This window comes from Triticum urartu, chromosome 2 (genome assembly GCF_003073215.2).
Source record: "Triticum urartu cultivar G1812 chromosome 2, Tu2.1, whole genome shotgun sequence".
Classification (NCBI taxonomy): Eukaryota; Viridiplantae; Streptophyta; class Magnoliopsida; order Poales; family Poaceae; genus Triticum; species Triticum urartu.
Window position 1 is genome coordinate 538,659,166 of NC_053023.1, and position 15,371 is coordinate 538,674,536.

Genomic DNA, 15,371 nt, shown 5'->3' on the forward strand with positions numbered 1-15,371 from the left:
TCTATGGCAATATGTGGAAATTTATTTTGCAGAGCCGGACACTATCTTTGTGTTCAAAATCTTCTATGAAGTACTTGGAGGAGGAACCCGCCTTGCAATGCCGAAGACAATTTGAGCACCGGACTCGTCATCATTGAAGCCTGGTTCAGGGGCTACTGACGGAGTCCTGGATTAGGGGGTGTTCGGATAGCCGAACTATACCTTCAGCCGGACTCCTGGACTATGAAGATACAAGATTGAAGACTCCGTCCCGTATCCGGAAGGGACTTTCCTTGGCGTGGAAGGCAAGCTTGGCGATACGGATGTTCAGATCTCCTACCATTGTAACCGACTCTATGTAACCCTAACCATCTCCGGTGTCTATATAAACCGGAGGGTTCTAGTCCGTAGGACAACATACACATCAACAATCATACCATAGGCTAGCTTCTAGGGTTTAGCCTCTCTGATCTCGTGGTAGATCAACTCTTGTACTACCCATATCATCAATATTAATCAAGTAGGATGTAGGGTTTTACCTCCATCGAGAGGGCCCGAACCTGGGTAAAACTTCGTGTCCCCTGCCTCCTGTTACCATCCGGCCTAGACGCACAGTTCGGGACCCCCTACCCGAGATCCGCCGGTTTTGACACCGACACCCTCCTCGTCATAGAAAGCGCCGGGATCATGAAGATGTTGGAAATATGCCCTAGAGGCAATAATAAATTAGTTATTATTATATCATATTTCATTGTTCATGATAATCGTTTATTATCCATGCTAGAATTGTATTGATAGGAAACTCAGATACATGTGTGGATACATAGACAACACCATGTCCCTAGTAAGCCTCTAGTTGACTAGCTCGTTGATCAATAGATGGTTACAGTTTCCTGACCATGGACATTGGATGTCGTTGATAACGGGATCACATCATTAGGAGAATGATGTGATGGACAAGACCCAATCCTAAGCCTAGCACAAAGATCGTGTAGTTCGTATGCTAAAGCTTTTCTAATGTCAAGTATCATTTCCTTAGACCATGAGATTGTGCAACTCCCGGATACCGTAGGAGTGCTTTGGGTGTGCCAAATGTCACAACGTAACTGGGTGGCTATAAAGGTTCACTACAGGTATCTCCCAAAGTGTCTGTTGGGTTGGCACGAATCGAGACTGGCATTTGTCACTCCGTGTAAACGGAGAGGTATCTCTAGGCCCACTCGGTAGGACATCGTCATAATGTGCACAATGTGACCAAGGAGTTGATCACAGGATGATGTGTTATGGAACGAGTAAAGAGACTTGCCGGTAACGATATTGAACAAGGTATCGGGATACCGACGATCGAATCTCGGGCAAGTACAATACCGCTGGACAAAGGGAATTGAATACGGGATTGATTGAATCCTCGACATCGTGGTTCATCCGATGAGATCATCGTGGAACATGTGGGAGCCAACATGGGTATCCAGATCCCGCTGTTGGTTATTGACCGGAGAGTTGTCTCGGTCATGTCTGCATGACTCCCGAGCTCGTAGGGTCTACACACTTAAGGTTCGATGACGCTAGGGTTATAGGGAAAGTATGTACGCGGTTACCGAATGTTGTTCGGAGTCCTGGATGAGATCCCGGACGTCATGAGGAGTTTCGGAATGGTCCGGAGGTAAAGATTGATATATAGGAAGTATGGTTTTGGCCACCGGAAATGTTCCGGGCATCACCGGTAGTGTACCGGGACCACCGGAGGGGTCCGGGGGTCCACCAGGTGGGGCCACCAGCCCCGGAGGCCTACATGGGCCAATAGTGGGAATGGACCAGCCCCTAGGTGGGCTGGGGCACCTCCCACCAAGCCCAAGGCGCCTCCAAGAGGGGAAGGGGCAAACCCTAGGGCAGATGGGCCCTAAGGCCCACCCTAGGTGCGCCTCCCCCTCTCCCCCTTGTGGCCGCCACCCTAGATGGGATCTAGGGTTGCCGCACCCCTTGGGGTGGGAACCCTAGGTGGTGGCGCAGCCCTCCCTATCCCCCTATATATAGTGGAGGCAAAGGGGTAGCCCAAGACATGATTCGATCTCCCTGTTGGCGCAGTCCTACCCCTCTCCCTCCTCGTCTCTCGTAGTGCTTGGCGAAGCCCTGCTGGAGTCCCGCGCTCCTCCACCACCACCACACCATCGTGCAGCTGCTGGATGGAGTCTTCCCCAACCTCTCCTTCTCCCCTTGCTGGATCAAGGCGTAGGAGACGTCACCGGGCTGTACGTGTGTTGAATGCGGAGGTGCCGTCCGTTCGGCACTAGGATCATCGGTGATTTGGATCACGACGAGTATGACTCCATCAACCCCGTTCACTTGAACGCTTCCGCTTAGCGATCTACAAGGGTATGTAGATGCACTCTCCTTTCCCTCATTGCTAGATTACTCCATAGATTGATCTTGGTGATGCATAGAAAATTTTGAATTTTTGCTACGATCCCCAACAGAAGATGGCCACCAGAGAGGGGTTCCCCCTCCGGCAGGGTGCCGGAACGGGTCTAGATTGGCTTTCGGTGGCTATGGAGGCTTCTAGCGGAGGAACTCCCGATCTATTCGGCTCCCCGAAGTTTTTAGGGTATATGGGTATATATGGGAGGAAGAAGTACGCCGGTGGACCTCCGGGCTGTCCACGAGGCAGGGGCGCGCCCAGGGGGTGAGCGCGCCCCCCACCCTCATGGGCGGCCCGGGACTCTCCTGGTCCAACTCCGATATTCCGTGGGCTTCTTCTGGTCCAAAAATAAGTTCCGTGAAGTTTCAGGTCAATTGGACTCCATTTGATTTTCCTTTTCTGCGATACTCTAAAACAAGGAAAAAACAGAAACTGGCACTGGCACTGGGCTCTAGGTTAATAGGTTAGTCCCAAAAATCATATAAAATATCATATAAATGCATATAAAACATCCAAAGTTGATAATATAATAGCATGGAACAATAAAAAATTATAGATACATTGGAGACGTATCAAGGACCAGGTCCTAATCCGGAGCGTCTGTCCCACCTATTGAAACAGCCTTGCCCGAAGCACGGATCGCGGGATAAGCCGGCCACGCACCTCTGGAAAGATTGTTATATTATGCAGGAATTCAAAAATTCTGAATTTTTTGGTATGATCATGGACCGGGCGACGGTTCGGGCTCCGGATCTCATGGGCCGGGTTATGGTGGAGGAAGTTCCGGTTCAGGTTTCCACGGAAATCAGAACGGACATGGCAATCAAGGCAATCAGGACAACCAAGGTGGTTACAATCATTAGGGGGTCAGCAGCAACAGTAGCAGTCGGGTTACCAGAGCAACCCGAAGCAATTGAATAGTGGGCAGTACCATGTTTACACCACAAGTCTGTGTAAGTGCGATCAGAAGCTTCATAAAAGGGCAGTGAACTTCATCGAATCGATGGTGCTCCGTTACTTGCGCTGGTCTGAACAGCCCATTGTGTGGAGTCAAGAAGATCATCCGCCTCGGGTGGACAACCCGGGTCATCTGGCATTAGTAGTGGCACCTCAGGTTGGAGGATACAAGTTCACCAAGGTGCTCATGGATGGAGGAAGTAGTATCAACATCCTTTATTATGAAACCTTCCGGCGCATGGGGTTAATAGATAAGAATCTTAAACCGTCGAACATCGTCTTTCATGGTGTGGTGCCTGGTAAATCGGCGTACCCAGTTGGTAAGATAGCTCTGGAGGTGGCTTTTGGAGATGAGCATGACTCGAGGTTAGAAACATTGACCTTTGAAGTGGTAAAGATCAAGTGCTCATATCATGCCCTGTTTGTACGGTCGGCTTATGCCAAACTTATGGCAAGGCCCTGTTATGTTTATCTGCAACTTAAAATGTCGGGTCACAAGGGAACCATCACGGTACATGGAAGCCATAAGATCGCTTTGGAATGCGAAGAAGGTGATGCGGCTTATGCTATGTCGGTTTGTGCAACAGAAGAGTTGAAGTTCTACAAGGACAATGTTGATCCGGCAGATATGACGTCGTTGAAGAAACCAACTACAGAGCATGATCCGGCCTTAAAGTTTAAATTGGCTGATGAGACTAAACTGGTTGATTTTGTTCCTGGCGATTCATCTCAACAGTTTAGTATCAGCGCTAACTAGGATCTGAAATAGGAAAGCGCGCTCATCGAGTTCATCCATGAGAACCGGGACATCTTTGCATGGAAACCCTCTGACATGCCAGGTCTACCGAGGGAACTCTCTGAGCACACTCTCAATATTGATCCCAAGTCTAAACCAGTTAGGCAATTTCTCTGCAGGTTCAATGAAGAAAGACACAAGGCTATTGGTGAGGAGGTAGCCCGGCTCTTGGCCGCAGGGTTTATTGTCGAAGTTTTTCACCCTGAATGGCTAGCTAATCCGGTGTTGGTGCTTAAGAAGAATGGCACTTGGCGTATGTGTGTGGACTACACAGATCTGAACAAGTCCTGTCCAGCTGATCCCTTTGCTCTCCCTCGTATTGATCAAATCATCCATGCTACGGCGGGTTGTGACCGTTTGTGTTTTCTGGATGCTTATTCTGGTTATCATCAGATCAAAATGGCAGTTAAGGACCAGGAGAAAACAACTTTTATAACTCCTTTTGGAGCCTTCTGCTATGTATCAATGCCTTTTGGGCTCAAGAGTGCCCAGGCGACTTATCAACGCTGTGTACAGAATTGTCTTCACAATCAGATCAGGCGCAATGTTCATGCTTATGTGGATGATATTGTGGTGAAGTCCAGAAAGGAGGAGACATTGATAGATGATTTGAAGGAGACTTTTGATAATCTCCGGGTTTATAAAATGATGCTTAATCCGGCCAAGTGTGTCTTTGGTGTACCGGCAGGAAAGCTCTTGGGTTTTCTGGTGTCTAACAGGGGCATTGAAGCTAATCCGGAGAAAATCAAGGCCATAACCTCTTTGGCTAAATCGAAGTGTATCAATGATGTTCAACGACTAGCAGGCCAGATTGCAGCTTTGAGCCGGTTTATAAGTCACCTTGGGGAGAAGGCCATCTGTCGGAGTAATGGGCCACGGGTAGCTCAACCCGAGCCCCAGAACCTTCAAAGACATCGGGACAGGCTGCACCCCTCAAGACCCCAGGACGAAGAGCCGCCTTCTGAGGAGTCCACGGCAAGACGGCCGACTGCCCACTCACGGCCGAGTCCCAGGGACGACTTCAGGGTAAGCCGACTCCTGACTGGCGACTTCCAGAGAAGCCGGCTTGGGGAGTCGGCCTGCGACTCCAACAAACCCCATGTCCTCATCGGGAGGGACAGGACCGGGGAGTGGCTACAGTAAAGCCCGCTCCTGCCCCTTACCAAGGGCAGGCATGGGCACAGTACGCCGTACCCGGGGAGATCTCCGTGCGGTGTGGCACTGTTGCCGTGCCGGCCCTGACATCAGCACTGCAGGACCAAATCCTGCGCCCACGACGGCTTGTCTGTACGGCCCAGAGACAGCGGGTCCCACCAGTCAGTGAGACCCCAGGGGACGGCAAGTGTGCCGCCAGTCGGCCCCCGGAGTCGGCCAAGCCCTCCCCCGGGGCCCACGCGCCATTAATCAGATGTGATGGAGAGTGGCAATAGTGATCGGCCGCCAGGCGGCGGGGTTGTTGCCACGACTCCATGATCAAGCCTACGTCATCAGAAGCACGGCTACAGTAATCAGCAGCCGGCAAGACCCGCCCGCGGCGGACGCAGCCTGTCGGCTCCGTACCAGACTAGTCGGCGGGGCCCACCAGTCGGCGGGCCCCAGCAATTGGCGGAGAAGACGGAGGCTAGAGGCACTGACGGCTGGGCCCGCGTCCAGCCGGATTACCATTGTACCCCTGGGGGTAGGCCTATATAAACCCCCCCAGGGCACCCATGCAAAGGGTTGAAATCCATTAGCTCTAGACCAGATCATATAGAAGGGAGAGAGCTAGCCTTGCCCTCTCCTACCTCCAGGAAACAGCTCAAGGTGCAATCGTGTAAATACTTTGTGAAAGTGCGTTATATCGACTAGAGGGGGGTGAATAGGCGATTTTTATGAAAGTCTTCAAAACGTGAGAGTTATGAAGACAAACAGTGAAGATTATGCCTATTACCATGCAGCGGAAGTTAGATTACACTAGTCCAGCCATGGTCATGTATTCAATAGAGTGAAAGCGCAGTGACAAACAGCTTCAGTGTAATAAGGATCAGGTAGGAAGAAGTTATGAAGCCAAACAGATCATACATTCATGTTGTGAAGACAAACGATAAAGCAGGCATGTAATGGCTTCACAATGAATAACTGTAAGTAAAAGGAAGTGAAGATGAAACCAGTGACACGTTGAAGACAATGATTTGTTAGACCAGTTCCAGTTGCTGTGACAAGTGTACGTCTGGTTGGAGCGGCTAGGTATTTAAACCAAAGGACACACAGTCCCGGACACCCAGTCAAGGACACTTAGTCCAAGACACCCAGTCCTCACCGTTTTCTCCTTGAGCTAAGGTCACACAGACCTCGCCCAATCACTCTGGTAAGTCTTCAAGGTAGACTCCCAAACCTTCACAGACTTTGTTCACTGGCAATCCACAATTTCTCTTGGATGCTCTGAACGCGACGCCTAACCGTCTGGAGGATGCACAGTCCTCAAGTGTAATAAGTCTTCAAATCACACAGACACGAAGACTTAAGTGATGCCCAATTTACTCTAGCTCTGGGTGGTTAGGGCTTTTCTCCTCACTGGGAATTTTTCTTTCAAAGGCTTCGAGGTGGGTTGCTCTCAAACGACAAAAGCCGTGCACTAAAATCTGAGCAGCCAACCATTTAAGGTTGTGGGGGGTGGACTATTTATAGCCACTTGGCAACCCGACCTGATATGTCTGAAATGACCCTGGGTCACTAAGGAACTGACACGTGTACCAACGGTCAGATTTCGAACTCACACGGCAACTTTACTTGGGCTACAAGTAAAGCTGACTTGTCTGACTCTGGACAAGATTTTCTCTCATAGGCTTCGCTCGAAGACATAGGATTTGAATTAGGCATCACTTCAGTCATTCTGACTGGTTCTTTTCGACCCCACTTGACAGTACGGTGGTTCCTATGACACAACATGAATGAAATAAAACTACGAAGGATCTAGGTCTTCGAGTTTCAAAAGCTTCATAGGGAGTCTTCTCATGTCATTGTCTTCAATATGAATATCTTCATAAACCACCATTGTCTTCAATGTCTTCGTACATTTTAGGGGTCATCTCTGGTAGTAAAACCGAATCAATGAGGGACTTCTACCTGTGTTTTCCTGCAATTCTCACAAACACATTAGTCCCTCAACTAGGTTTGTCGTCAATACTCCAAAACCAACTAGGGGTGGCACTAGATGCACTTACAATCTCCCCCTTTTTGGTGATTGATGACAAACTAGTTGAAGTTTTCAACGGGGAACATAATTTGTGAAATAGTAAAGGAATTTGTCTTCATAAGTTGCAAGGGCTCCCCCTGAAGATGTGCATATAAGTAATTTGCCTTTTGAATGCAAATGCACATGGCAGGTTGTACTTGTGGAGAACCACTTCAACTTATGATGACAATCCACTATGTATGTGAAAGTATATGAAGATAATGTCATGCATAATGGAAAATGGACGTCTGCAGTAAGAGATGAGTGCGGAATTTATCGTCACACATGCGGAATTTATCTTCGCATAACGGAGTGACAAGCAGGTAGCAGACGGCCATCAAGGCTAAGTGTTACAACTCAAAGAAGCAAATGTAGCAAAAACGGGAGTTGTAAGCACGAAGCAAAATGTAGCAAAATATAGTGGCACCCGCCCAAAGTGACCCGCTTGAAGACTATAACCATCATATGCTTCTCCCCCTTTTGTCAGTGATGACCAAAAAGGTTTGAAGACATAGAGGTTTCTACGCGTTCCCAGGCGCAGCAGGGTCGGTGGAGTTGTTTGGCGGTGGTGCAGACGAGGTTGGTGCAGATTCGACGCGCGTTGAAGCAGGTGGAGATGATGTAGCGTCGTCTTCTTCTTCAATGATCCGGGCAGACACGGTGGCAGCAGAAGAAGAGAACTCTGACTCTTCAAGTGATGGTGTGCTGCGCATCACCGCTCTTCTTGGAGGCGTGGAGTCAAATTTGAAGTGCTCTGTGAAGCCATCCTCATGCAGTTCAGCTTCAGGGCACATCATGGTGAGGCCCTTCCAAGTGCGGCGACAGGTCTCGTGTGTGACAAATGCATTCTTGGTTGCCATATTTCTGAGGCGATTGACGTCTTGCATGATGCTTCTCAGCTGCCTCTTGAGCCAGTCGTGATGCCTATCTTGCTTTTGGTGAAGAGCCACAAGAAGCTCTCTGTCATTGAGTGCACGAGCGCGCTTCTTGGGTCTCTTTGCAGCTGTGCTGTTGGTGGCTTCAGTTGATGCAGGGGCACGTGTGGTGCCAGCCATTGGATACACGCGAGAGAGAGCTTCAACACCTTCAATATTTTGAGTGAAGCTCTGGTGTTCTGCATTCTAAAGACTTAGTGGTTGCTTGGCCGGCTCTGGATATATTGCTTCAGCATATGTGTCCACATCTGGCAAAAATATCCTATGATTGCGGGCTGAGGGTTGATAGGAGATTGCAGAGTGAAGCTTGATCAGCCTCATAACCCAAGGAGCATAAAACTTTAATCCAAACAGTTCTGAAGCAGACGCTGCAAATTGACGGATGAAGAGATCCTGTGCATTGAAGCATTTGCCATGAAGAATGCAGAAGATGAGAGTCTTCATTGAACCATCAATCGTTGCATATCGAGAGTGTCCCTTGACTGGCCAGAGAGTCCGCCTTATGATGTGATATATTGTTCTGGGCAGGTACTCTAAGTCTTCAACGAAGAACCTAGTTGGATAGGGTGCATTTGGAGGAAATGGCTTCATCATTGAGAGCATCTGACTCATATCTGGCTCAGGACGCTGAAATATGCTCTCAATTGCTTCAGCATGGAGTTGGCACCCTTCTTCAAAGAATTCGCCAGGAGTAAGGAAGGCCGGTAAGCTCAATTAGGTCGAAAGCATTGGCTTCATGATGGATATTGCCTGTCATCCACTCCAGGATCCATGTCTTCGGATCTCTGTTATAGCCTTTGATATGCAAAGTGGCATAGAACTGGAGCAGAAGCTCTTCGTTCCAGTGCTCTTCGTCAGTGATAAATGGCAGCAACCCCACTTGCTTGAAGCAATCCAGTGCTTCTTCCAGACCAGGCAGACCTGCAACAGCTTCAACCTCAAGGCGCTTGTGAGGAAAGATGCGGCCTTGGTTGTAGAGGATGCATGAATAATAGCTGCGCTGTTGATGGCTCCAGAACCTATCTGATACAATCCGTTCCCTTGAATAAGGGTTCTTGGAGCGGTCGAAAAACGTGTTATCTGCCCTGAAGCCGTTGATGTTGAAGGAACCAGGAGCTGATGCAGGACCTGGGAACCTTGGTAGTCGTGGGATCGGCTTCTGGACCTGGGGCCTGTGCGCAATATGATAGTTGAATTGTGGTCCGGCAGCAGACTCAGGCACAGAATGTTCAGGTGCAGTAGCTTCGGTGTCTTCTGAAGCTGTTGTTGGGGAGGGCTCCACATTTGCTTCGGCGTTGATTGTGGCAGCCTCAACATTTTCAGCTTCAGGCACGTTCTCCTTGAGAACTGCTTCTTGTTGGTGCGGGGGAGTTGGAGCTTGTGCTATTTCAGCTTGCTCTTCGGCTGATGCAGCCGGAATGTCTTCAGCAGCCTGAGCCCTTGGCCCTCTGCGAAGCCTATGGAGTTTAGGCGCCGGTGGAGTTGCAGTGGGTTGGGGCTCATCTTCCTCCTGTGGGCGATCTGCCCACGACGCATCTTGTGTGATTGGCGTCAATGGACGACCAATACTGATCTGTTCGCTTGTCTCAAGCTGAGGAAGGGCTGCATCACCTTGCACATTGTCTTGGGGACCAATGTCTTCAGCAGCATTGGGGTTGGCTGCTGGAATGTCTTCAGCGTGCGGAGCCTCTATGTAAGCAGGCTCATGCACTGTCATCTGACGATCTGCGTCAGGATAGCGGACGCAGAGTGGTTCAACTATCAGGGGCTCTGTGGGAGCAGCCCGAGATTTCTTGGTCTTGCGCTTCTTGATAATGGGTTCAGAAGGAGAGGCTTCAGAATGTTTTCTCTTCTTAGCTTTAGCCTCTGCAGTCCGTGTCTTCTTGTGCTGTGAGGCGGTTGATTGACTCTTTGGCTTCGAGCCAGTCGTTGCAGCGGGGAAGACAATCGGAGCATCAGGTTCTGACCTTGGCGCTTCAGGTTCGGGCACAACCGCCTTCTTTTTCTTCTTCGCGGCCATCCTGGGGTCAATGCCGGGACGCCCAAGCGCCTTGCGCTTTTCTGCCTCATTGTAGGCTTGCACGCAGCGTCCAGCCAAAGTCTTCATGCGTTCTCGCGAGCCTTGAGCTTCGGCACGCGTCTTCAGGAAGTTTTCTTTCAGCTCATGCAACATGATCTTGAAGTTTTTCACTTCTTGCACACTGAGCTTAGCCACGTGCTTCTTGAACTGAGCCTTTTCATGATCAATTTTCTGCTTCAGTTCTACAATTCGCTGGGCTATTGCAAGTTCTGAAGCGATTGCACCTTGAAAGGCAACGCTGAGGCCTATGGGTAGTTGCAGATCATTGAAGCTTATGTCTGGTGTGTCAAACCATTCATCGATGAAGTTGTGGATGATGGCGACATCAAACAGAGGCAGATTGTTGAAGATTTCAGCCTCCTCCTTGCTCTTGATGAGCTGCTCAAGAGCATCATCTCCAAGATCTTCATCGCTTGAAAGATCAATGGCTTTGCAGCGCAGAACGTCAACAGCTGTGAGCTCTTTGCCTGTGTGTGGCTGAGGCTTCTTGGCTTTTTGGGGCTTGGACACTCGTGATAAGCCTTCTGACTGCACACTGGCTTCAGGAGGTGCAGTTGCTAAAGGCTTCACTCTTGCGATCTTGGGAGAAGCGGCTGGCTTTGAAGCTTTTGGAGCTTTTGGCTTCTTCTGCTTTGGCTTCAGAGCAGCAGGGGCGTCATCTGACTCAGTATTTGCTGGAGGGTCATTCACAGCAGTCCCTTGGACTAGGATGCGAGTGATGAGGCCTGCCAAGATTGGCATACGGCCCGATGATATTGGGATCGGCGTTGCGTGTGCCATCTGCCCTTGGTGAGGAGGGTCCAGGGTTGAAGTCAAGCCCAAATTTCTTCTTGTTTATCTTCGCTGATTGTTGTGCAAACTGAAAGTTGCGCTTGAAGAGATTATCATCGCGACACCAGAGAAGTGATGACGGATGTGCCTCAGCTGGCTGTGGTCCTCTCACCATGTATGGATAGAAGCCTTGAGCAATGGCTTCGTCTCTGGACCTGGGTACGAGATTTTTGTACAATACATCTCCCCACGGTCTCTTGATGGCGCACTTCTCCGCATATTCCTGAGTGACGAAGCGGTAGTGGAACCATTGCTCTGCCCAATATCTTCGAATCCATTGGATTCGTGTCTTGCGCTGACCATAGCTTTCTTCAGGATCAGTTTTGTACATCTCTGCCAATTCATCAGGCAGATCTTTGGACGTTTCACCACGTCGCTGTCTGCCTCCCTTTCTTGCTGCTGTTTCTGAAGCCATGAATAACTTGGAAGGCTTCAGGATGTTCAAAGGCTTCCTTTTGCAAGAACTGGCTTCAGGCGAGTTGATGTGATGCTGCAAGTACTCTGCAAATGAATGCAGACTATGAGAACCAAAGGATTCTCCCACGGACATGTACCTGTGACAGCATTAAGGTGCGAGGGAAGGGGAAGAGGTCATATGCATTCTCAGAAGATTTTGAAGATAAATCGGTTTAGAAGACATTGACCTCATTATGCGAAGACATTCACTTGTAGATAAGAAGTTGGTTCCAGATTTGTACGAACCCATAGATCAGTACAAGTGAGGAATCTAACTACTTTATGAAGTGCAAGTGAATATACTAGGCATGTTATGAGATGCAGCGAGAGATTTAACTGGTGTGAAGAGAAACTTCTTATGGCAGAAAGTGACTGAACTGTAGGATCAAAAGAAGCTGTAAAAAGAGGTTTTATTTACCACACTTGGAACTGCTAGATGAACTGAGATTTGAGGCCGAGCAGTTCGATCCTCCGTGCCCTAACTTGGCGACGGAAGACACCTACGGCGACGGCGGAGAGAGCGATGTCCGCGGTCAGCGTGAAAACGGCGTCGGAGAGGTTGCGGCAGTGAAGCGCTTCGTCGCCGGCGTCGTTGAGTGCTAGTGGTGGCGCTAGGGTTCGTGCGAGGGTGGAAGAAGGAGATAATGACCGCAGTGAATCGTGTATTTATAGGGATAGAGGCGGCACTGCGCTATTACGCAGGTACCCCTGGCGGTTCGCATTTGAGGCACGCGTGGCCAGTTAGAGGAAGATTGGGATTTGTTCCATGTCCCACGCACGCCTAAATTGTCGGGCGGTCGTTCCTTCTTCTCCGGATCTTATGTGGAGGAATGAGCATTAAAAACGGACTTTTATGGTTATCACTATGTCTTCAGCTGACAAGGACACAGTGAAGACATTTGACAGTTTCAACAGAATGCATATGACTTGGAGAGATAGAGTTTGAGATAGAAAGCATAGAGAGGTTAGGGTCCGATCACATTCACTTAGTTCGAAAGATTCAACCAAGAAGACATAGCTATAAGTGAATGCTGTAGAGGACAGAACATCAGTACATATATATCCATATAATCAACGCAGTGAAGATAATCATGAAGACATATTGAGAATGAAACCAAACCAATTGTGAAGACATTGAGAGGTAACGCCATGAGAGAAACACTTCAAAAAGGAACGTTTGGTGGTGGCGTTACCCACCGTATAGGAAGTATTAGACCCAGACACGGCGCACAATTATCGTGGCGCTCCGAAGTCAAATTCCACATTAATGTATTCACACTTAGAATGTATGTCTTCATTGTTTGAAGATATACGCTACTTCGTGTGTTGCACATCTAAGTCATCAATATGCTTAAGTGTTAGGATGTGTGCCTGATCATAGGACATTTGAGGATTCCAAGATATTTAGCTCACACCGTAACTTGCAAAATATCTTCTCATCCAAGGGCTTTGTGAAGATATCTGCCAATTGCTCTTCAGTGTTGACGTGTATGATATCAATGTCTTCCTTCACAACATGATCTCTGAGAAAGTGATGACGAATTTCAATGTGCTTTGTCTTCGAGTGCTGAACTGGGTTGTTGGCAATCTTGATGGCGCTTTCGTTGTCGCAGTAAAGTGGCACTTGCTTCAGATGAATGCCATAATCCTTGAGTGTTTGCTTCATCCACAGAAGCTGAGCGCAGCAAGATCCAGCAGCAATGTATTCAGATTCAGCAGTGGAGAGTGATACACAGTTCTGCTTCTTTGAAGACCAACATACAAGTGATCGTCCCAGAAAGTGACATGTGCCTGATGTAGACTTGCGATCAACTTCGTCACCAGCATAATCAGCATCCGAAAACCCAACTAAATCAAACTCTGAGCCCTTTGGATACCATAATCCTAGAGTTGGGGTGTGAGCCAAATATCGAAGAATTCGCTTCACAGCTAAGTGATGTGACTCCTTTGGTGTCGCTTGAAATCGAGCACACATGCAAACACTAAGCATGATATCTGGCCTAGATGCACATAAATAAAGCAAAGACCCAATCATGGAGCGGTATACCTTTTGATCGAACTCTTTACCATTGTCGTCGGGACCCAGATGATGCTTGGCTGGCATTGGTGTTGTGAAGCCTTTGCAGTCTTGCATACCGAACTTCTTCAGGCACTCTTTAAGATATTTCTCTTGTGATATGAAGATGCCGTTGCGTTGTTGCCGTATTTGAAGACCGAGAAAGAACTTCAGCTCCCCCATCATGGACATCTGATATTGCTCTTGCATCATGTATCCAAACTCTTCACTATACTTCTGATTGGTGCAGCCGAAGATAATGTCATCCACATATATTTGGCACACAAACAGTTCACCATCATATGTCTTCGTGAAAAGAGTGGGATCCAGGGAACCAGGTATGAAGCCTTTGCTTTTGAGAAAGTACTTGAGTGTATCATACCAGGCCCTAGGGGCTTGTTTGAGGCCATACAGTGCCTTGTTGAGCTTGTATACCATATCAGGATGTTTTGGATTTTCAAAGCCAAGTGGTTGTGCAACATACACTTCTTCTTCGATCTTGCCATTGAGAAAGGCACTTTTCACATCCATTTGATAGAGAAGTATGTTATGATGATTTGCATAGGCCAGCAGTATGCGTATGGCTTCAAGCCTAGCCACAAGAGCAAATGTTTCATCGAAGTCAATGCCCTCCACTTGAGTATATCCTTGAGCAACTAGACAAGCTTTGTTTCTGACAACTCGACCATGCTCATCTTGCTTGTTGCGGTATATCCATTTGGTGCCTATTATGTTGTGCTTCCATGGATCAGGACGCTTAACCAGTTCCCATACATTATTCAGCTCAAACTGTTGAAGCTCTTCTTGCATAGCTTGAATCCATTCAGGTTCCATGAAGGCTTCTTCAACTTTCTTGGGTTCTGATATTGAGACGAATGCGAAATGCCCACAGAAGTTTGTTAGCTGAGTTGCCCTTGAACGAGTGAGTGGACCAGGTGCATTGATGCTGTCCAGTATTTTGTCAATTTGTACTTCATTTCCAACACGAGGGTGTGTGAGGCGAAGACTTTGCTCTTGCTGATCTATGTGGTCATTTGAAGGTATATCTTCAGTCTGAGCATTGTCTTCATGTGCATCAGGTGCTGAGATGATAAGTTCTTCTTCAGGTTGAGCTTCAGAAGGTACAATTTTTCCAGTTCCCATAAGCTTGATTGATTCATTTGCTGGAACTTCATCTAGCACATTTGGCAATTTCTCTCTTTGTGATCCATTGGTTTCATCAAATCGCACATCCACTGTTTCAACCACTTTGTAGTGGAAGAGATTGAAGACTCTGTAGGAGTGCGAATCCTTTCCATATCCAAGCATGAAGCCTTCATGTGCTTTTGGTGCAAACTTTGAGGTGTGGTGTGGGTCCTTGATCCAGCATTTTGCGCCAAATACTCTGAAATAACTGACATTTGGCTTCTTGCCAGTTAGGAGTTCATAAGATGTTTTGTTCAGGAGCTTGTGAAGATAAACACGATTGATTGTATGGCATGCAGTATCAATGGCTTCAGTCCAGAATTTTCTTGGAGTCTTGTATTCATCTAGCATTGTTCTGGCCATCTCAATGAGTGTTCTGTTCTTGCGTTCGATGACGCCATTCTGCTGTGGCGTGTATGGAGCTGAGAATTCATGTGTGATGCCCAAGGTGTCCAGATATGTATCA